General features: G+C 39.0%; 1 protein-coding gene across 1 annotated transcript in view; it reads right to left on the bottom strand.

Moving 5' to 3' along the window:
- naalad2 (N-acetylated alpha-linked acidic dipeptidase 2) overlaps positions 1–6,000 on the bottom strand; it is a gene marked incomplete at its 5' end in the record, with an annotated part of 36,327 nt that overhangs the window by 10,517 nt on the left and 19,810 nt on the right.

The raw sequence follows: 6,000 nt of genomic DNA, 5'->3' as shown, positions 1-6,000 counted from the left end.
ACAATTTTCTCTTCCTGTAAGTCCAAATGACAACCAATTTGGTATGCATGGGTGATGAACGTGCCCAAACAAAAATAAAACGTATTGCCGATTGTGATTTTGACAAAATTCAATCTATCAGAAGTCCACTTCACAGTGGCCTATGACCTTGAAACTCGGGGGGCACATCGACTGCACCCTTAGGGACTGTACCAAATTTGGAATTGATAGCCCAATGAACGACGACGCAGTACCAATTGCAATTTGTGCTAAGCTAACCGCTAACGCTTGACATCACACATTAACAGCATCTCGTCATAAACGGTGACATCATGTAGCCTATTCACTCCTGATCGCAGCCGTCCTGAGTGATTTCCAGAGGCGGGTCCTATCGAGGCTACTTGCAGCTTTCATTATTATGTTTTTTCTTCTGCTGCAACATAAATTCCCATGATACAGATACCGTACATCGCAGAGACATGACATTTGGCCCAATTTGGTTGCTAGTTTCTGCCACAGAAATATAAACTCAATTCACCTGACGGTGGTGCTATAATTAAAGGTTTTACATTAAATGCCATAACTTCCACACCTTAAGTCCAATGTTCACAAAACTTGGTTCACATTCACATTATACAGGTGACCATACTCTACGTCTTTCTCATTTGGACCCCCTCAAGGTCCGCCTGGAAACTTTTTGAGATATTTTGAACGTTTTTAAAAACACATTTTTAACATCTCTTAGACCGTTTGGGAGATGACCACCAAAATTTGTACTAAATTTAGAAGTCTACCATACAGCTGAGATGTCCATTAAGACTGGATTTAATTCAATTTAATTTAATTTAATTAATTATTATTTAAGGTCTGCTCTAGTGGGGAAACATACACAACACACAACCAATCCAGCTAAATAGTTTTGTTCTTGTCATGTGTTTTTTCACTCTCAAAGTGAGCTCTACCACTCGGTTTATTTTTAGTGAATGCAAGGTCCTTGAGCCAAGCAGTTGCCTCCTGATCTGCTGTATGGAGGGTGACTAGCATGGGCGTCGTCAGCCCTGGGCTTCCGGGTCTAGAGCCCCGGATGTTTTTTTCCTAGCCCCGGAGGTTTTTTTTTTTTTTTCCTTTTTTTTTTTTTTTTTTTTTTTAATTCAATAAACAAAGTCTGGCATTAATAATCAGTACATTATACAAAAAAATCAGACTAAACATTTACAAAATTGGAACAGACAATCAAATAAACAACAAAATAAAATAAATAAAGCAAAATCATTAAGTCAGAGTTCTAAACAGTTTTCTAAAAAAACAAACAGAAAATATCAGTAGGCTATGCAGGACCAAATTATCAGTTACTATTGTCATAGTGTGTCATTACATAATGTTTCTGCTTCACTCCTCACCACCTCTCCACACGAGCTTATCATCTCACTATGAAATTATTCAAACAAATGACATGCGCCAACATGCACAGCATCACAGTAGCTACAACTATGAAATTATCTTATGTTATTTAGTTGTTTAGTTGTGAAGATATTTTCTGAGATAAATGGGCCTTGATGCTCAAGGCCCATTTATCTCAGAAAATATCTTCACACAGAATATTATTAACCATACAACCTACAACCTACAACGCTAGCATCAGCATGAAGCCACAGCCATCCACTCCAATGTCTATAGAAGCTAACGTTAGCATGACTGTCACAATAACAATGCCTTCACTTCACAGTTACATTAAACAAAACCACACATCACTGCTTCATTAAACCATTACAACAAACAATACCTTGTTCCCAATTCCAGCTAGGCGCTTTTCATTAGATAGAACCGTAGGTTGAAGAGCGACATGTGTTTTGCGACCGGCCGGTGAGCACACCTTACATCAAGTAGCATAGATATAACATCACTACGTCCGCTCTGTTTCAAAATAAAAGTACCATATGATACAAAAACGGCACCATCAGAATTTAGGTTTACAGGAAGCGTGTACCTTAATAAAATACCTTCACAGGAGTTACTGGGGGGGTTCGTACCATTGAGATATAATATTTAATAAAATAAAATATGTAAATTTGCTAAGTGGACTCCCGCCAGAACCCTATCAAGGACCTCTGGTGGTCCCTGGACCTCACTTTGAGACCCACTAATCTTGTTCTTCTGTATTAATCTCAAATGACTCACAACATGGTTATTTACGGATTGGAAAAACCAAAATTTTTGGAGTGGGGGGGGGGGGGGGCCCTACCCCCTTACCCCCCCTCCCCGTTGGGGTACCTGGCTAAAGCCCCCAATGTCTTCAGGACCTAGAAACGCCCCTGGTGACTAGTCCTCCTGATCTGCTGTATGGAGGGTGACTAGTCCTCCTGATCTGCTGTATGGAGGGTGAGTAGTCCTCCTGATCTGCTGTATGGAGGGTGACTAGTCCTCCTGATCTGCTGGATGGAGGGTGACTACTCCTCCTGATCTGCTGTATGGAGGGTGACTAGTCCTCCTGATCTGCTGTATGGAGGGTGACTAGTCCTCCTGATCTGCTGTATGGAGGGTGACTAGTCCTCCTGATCTGCTGTATGGAGGGTGACTAGTCCTCCTGATCTGCTGTATGGAGGGTGACTAGTCCTCCTGATCTGCTGTATGGAGGGTGACTAATCCTCCCTCAAGTCTTTGTAGAGGGCAAGCTTCGATGATGTGTTGCATTGTCTGCTGCTCTCCACAAGCACACAGTGGGCTTGGGCTGCTGCCCCACTTGTGAAGGCTGGCCAAGCAGGGGCCATGTCCAGTCCTGAATCTATTGAGGGTTGACCACTGCCTCCTTGGGAGGTTGCTGCCGAGTGGTGGTGGGGTCCTTGGACTCCCATTCCTTTTTCCAAGCTGATTTGGTGGTGAAGTCAGCTGGTGGAGGGTTCTTCCAGATTGGTCGTCTAGATGGAAGACGAGCAGTGGGTGGGTTGAAGATGTCTGTGTGGATTGGTAGGTGGGGGAAGTCTTTGGCCACTCGGTTGAGTTGAAGGGATATTAGAAGAAGGATGAACTGTCTCCAATGCACACACACTGTTTCTACTCGCTCTGCATTTTTAGAAGCACGAGTTTGAACACAGCACATTTTGCAGCTGGCTTTGATCACAAGCACAAACAGCCCTCTGCCTCCAAGCACAAACAGCCCTCCTCCTCCGCCGTGAGGAAAGCCCTTCAGATCAGAGTTCAGTGTATTTCACATTCAGGGAGAACGTTTCTGCTCAAACCACTAGCAGACGTGCCGGCTTATAAATGAAGGCAATGTTACTCTCTTCTCAACACTGTCTTTTTATTAAGCTATAACTTTCACATTTATTTATGTATTTGCATTTATGTCTATTTGTATGTATTTCCTAATTCTCCTCTCTCTCGCATAGCTCCATACTTTTCTCATGTCAATTAGTGTCTTTCTTGCAATCTTGCTGATGAAGTGAGGGGAACGTTGTGTTTAAAGTAGCAGCTTTAATCCTGGTAATTTTCCAGGTTGGTGAGCGCAGAACTTGATTTCCTTATCGTTTGCATGAGGCAAACGGGGACACAGACACATCCATCCATCATCCATCCATCCATCCATCCACTCTATCTATCTATCTATCTATCTATCATCTATCTATATATCTATCTATCTATCCATCCATCCATCCACTCTATCTATCTATCTATATATCTATCTATCTATCTATCTATCTATATATCCATCCATCCATCCATCCATCCACTCTATCTATCTATATATCTATCTATATATCTATCTATCTATCTATATATCTATCTATATATCTATCTATCTATCTATCTATCTATCTATATATCTATCTATATATCCATCCATCCATCCATCCATCCATCTATCCATCTATCCATCCATCCATCCATCCATCCATCTATCCATCCATCCATCTATCCATCAATCTATCCATCTATCCATCCATCTATCTACCCATTTATCCATCTATCCATATATATACATATATCCATCTATCCATCCATCTATCTATCTATTGGATGGAACTTTCTTGTTGAATGTTCTTTAAGAAGATAATGTGAATATGCATAATATTTATAGGTACAATTAATGACAGATCGTAGGACACCTTGTGATAGACTTTATGAAGTATAATACGTTTTCACTTCTTACACTGCAGGTATTTACAAAGACACAAAATAAATTGTACAAAACACTTGGTTATGCTTACATTCGGTATACGAACGATAAAGGATGAATAAGCTGTGATGTTTCCATATTCAATCATATCTCTACTAGGGCTTAAAAGTATAGTGAAAACAACAACCATTGAGGAAGGGTTCATGTTGGTGGATATAGAAAGTGTCATTCATTTTTTCGTGGTGAAATAGAAAAGATGTGCCTCTGCTAGTAAACTGTGTATCTTACCAAAAGAAAAAGCCTTCAAAGAAGGTGATCTTCACAGAGGAGAGAGAGCAGGTAGTCAGTCAGAGAGACAAGAGAAGCTGATAGATGCTTGTTGGTGACCTTGAAGTGGGCCGGTCAGTCAAATTTAATACGGTTGGAAGATAAGGAGGAAATAAGGAGTGTTGTGTCACATTTCCATGTGTCCGAACTCTTAGAGAGGGAACGTGAGGTGAGGGGAGAAGGAACTATGATGTGAAGATTGAAATATCAAGCCTACCAAATTCAAGTAATGTGAGTACTAGGTTTTTATTTTAATGAGCGCATTTCATATTTTGGGGTTTAAAAGTTGTTAGCAATAGTAGTAATGGCAACATTTGTAAAAGAGTGAGATTGTTATTTTTGCCGATATTTACATAAATAGAAGTACATGAAAAAATGTGCTGAATATCAACTGAAATAAAAGTAAAAAGTAATTTATTTTGGGTGCCCGATATCCTCATTTCTCTTCTCCATCCGTATAGAATTACTCTGGCTGCAGTCTTCGGCCCATGTATTTTTCTCAGAGATCAGTATGTTCTCAAGTCAAGTTACTGTATGGAATGCCTTTAGGATTGGCACGTGCCTTACGGAAAATAAAACACTCAAAAACAGTTTAGCAAGGGTTACAAAAAAGATGAGTTTGTGTAAGTTAGTTTGAAGTTAGAATCAGCAGGGAGCCAGTGAACAGAGACTTTTGGGAAATGCTAGGTGCTTATAATGCATTAGATTAATATTATGATTATAATGATGATGACAGTGATGATGATGATGATGATGATTATTATGGCACTTGATATTTAAATATGGGCAAAAGTGTAAATTATCACTTCACTGTAAATTATCTTCATTTTAACAAGTTCAAAACACTTGCACATTTTGAAAAATGGGAACAAAATATTTGTCACTAATGAGGTGCAATGTCAAATAGTCCTGCTATTAATTACTACATGAGGAAATCGACGTGAAGTCAGTATGTTTATCTTGCCTTGTGTGTTCTGTTTAGTTTTGCCTTGTTTGCCTTGAGAGATTTTGTATCTCAATTGGTTAAATAAAGGTTAAAGAAAAAATAAATAAATAAATTTAATTGAACAAATTTGATGTGATATATACGTGCACTTTTCCCCCCCACAGTCATTTGAAGAACCATGCTTTTCATCCTAATATTCTCAGGTCAGTGTCAATGTGTGAATGTGAGTGTGTGATGATGATATCACAGAGAGCTGCTTAAAAAACACACACCAGAACTTTAGTTCCAAATAAATAAATAAATAAATAAATAAATAAATAAATAAATAAACAAACAAACATAAAATAACATAGAATTACTCAAATTCCAAGTCTTCTGAAGTCAAATGATGACAGTGTGAGTGGAAAACAGCTATATTCACACCATTATTTAGCCTCTTCTCAACTTGCGTGTTTAAGTGGGATGTCCACCACCACCTGTATGACATGAAATTGGCAAAACAATTCTTGGCAAGCTCTTACTTCAATAACTAATAGTATTTGAGAAGAATGTAATGATTCGTTTTTAAATAGTCACCAATGAACATCCGGTAACACGATTATGTTTTTTGTTCATGTAGTTTTGCTCACAGAAC

Source organism: Poromitra crassiceps (assembly GCF_964638095.1).
Source record: "Poromitra crassiceps genome assembly, chromosome: 5".
Taxonomy (NCBI): Eukaryota; Metazoa; Chordata; class Actinopteri; order Beryciformes; family Melamphaidae; genus Poromitra; species Poromitra crassiceps.
Note: the sequence above shows the minus strand (reverse complement) of the source record. Positions and strands in the feature narration are given on the sequence as shown.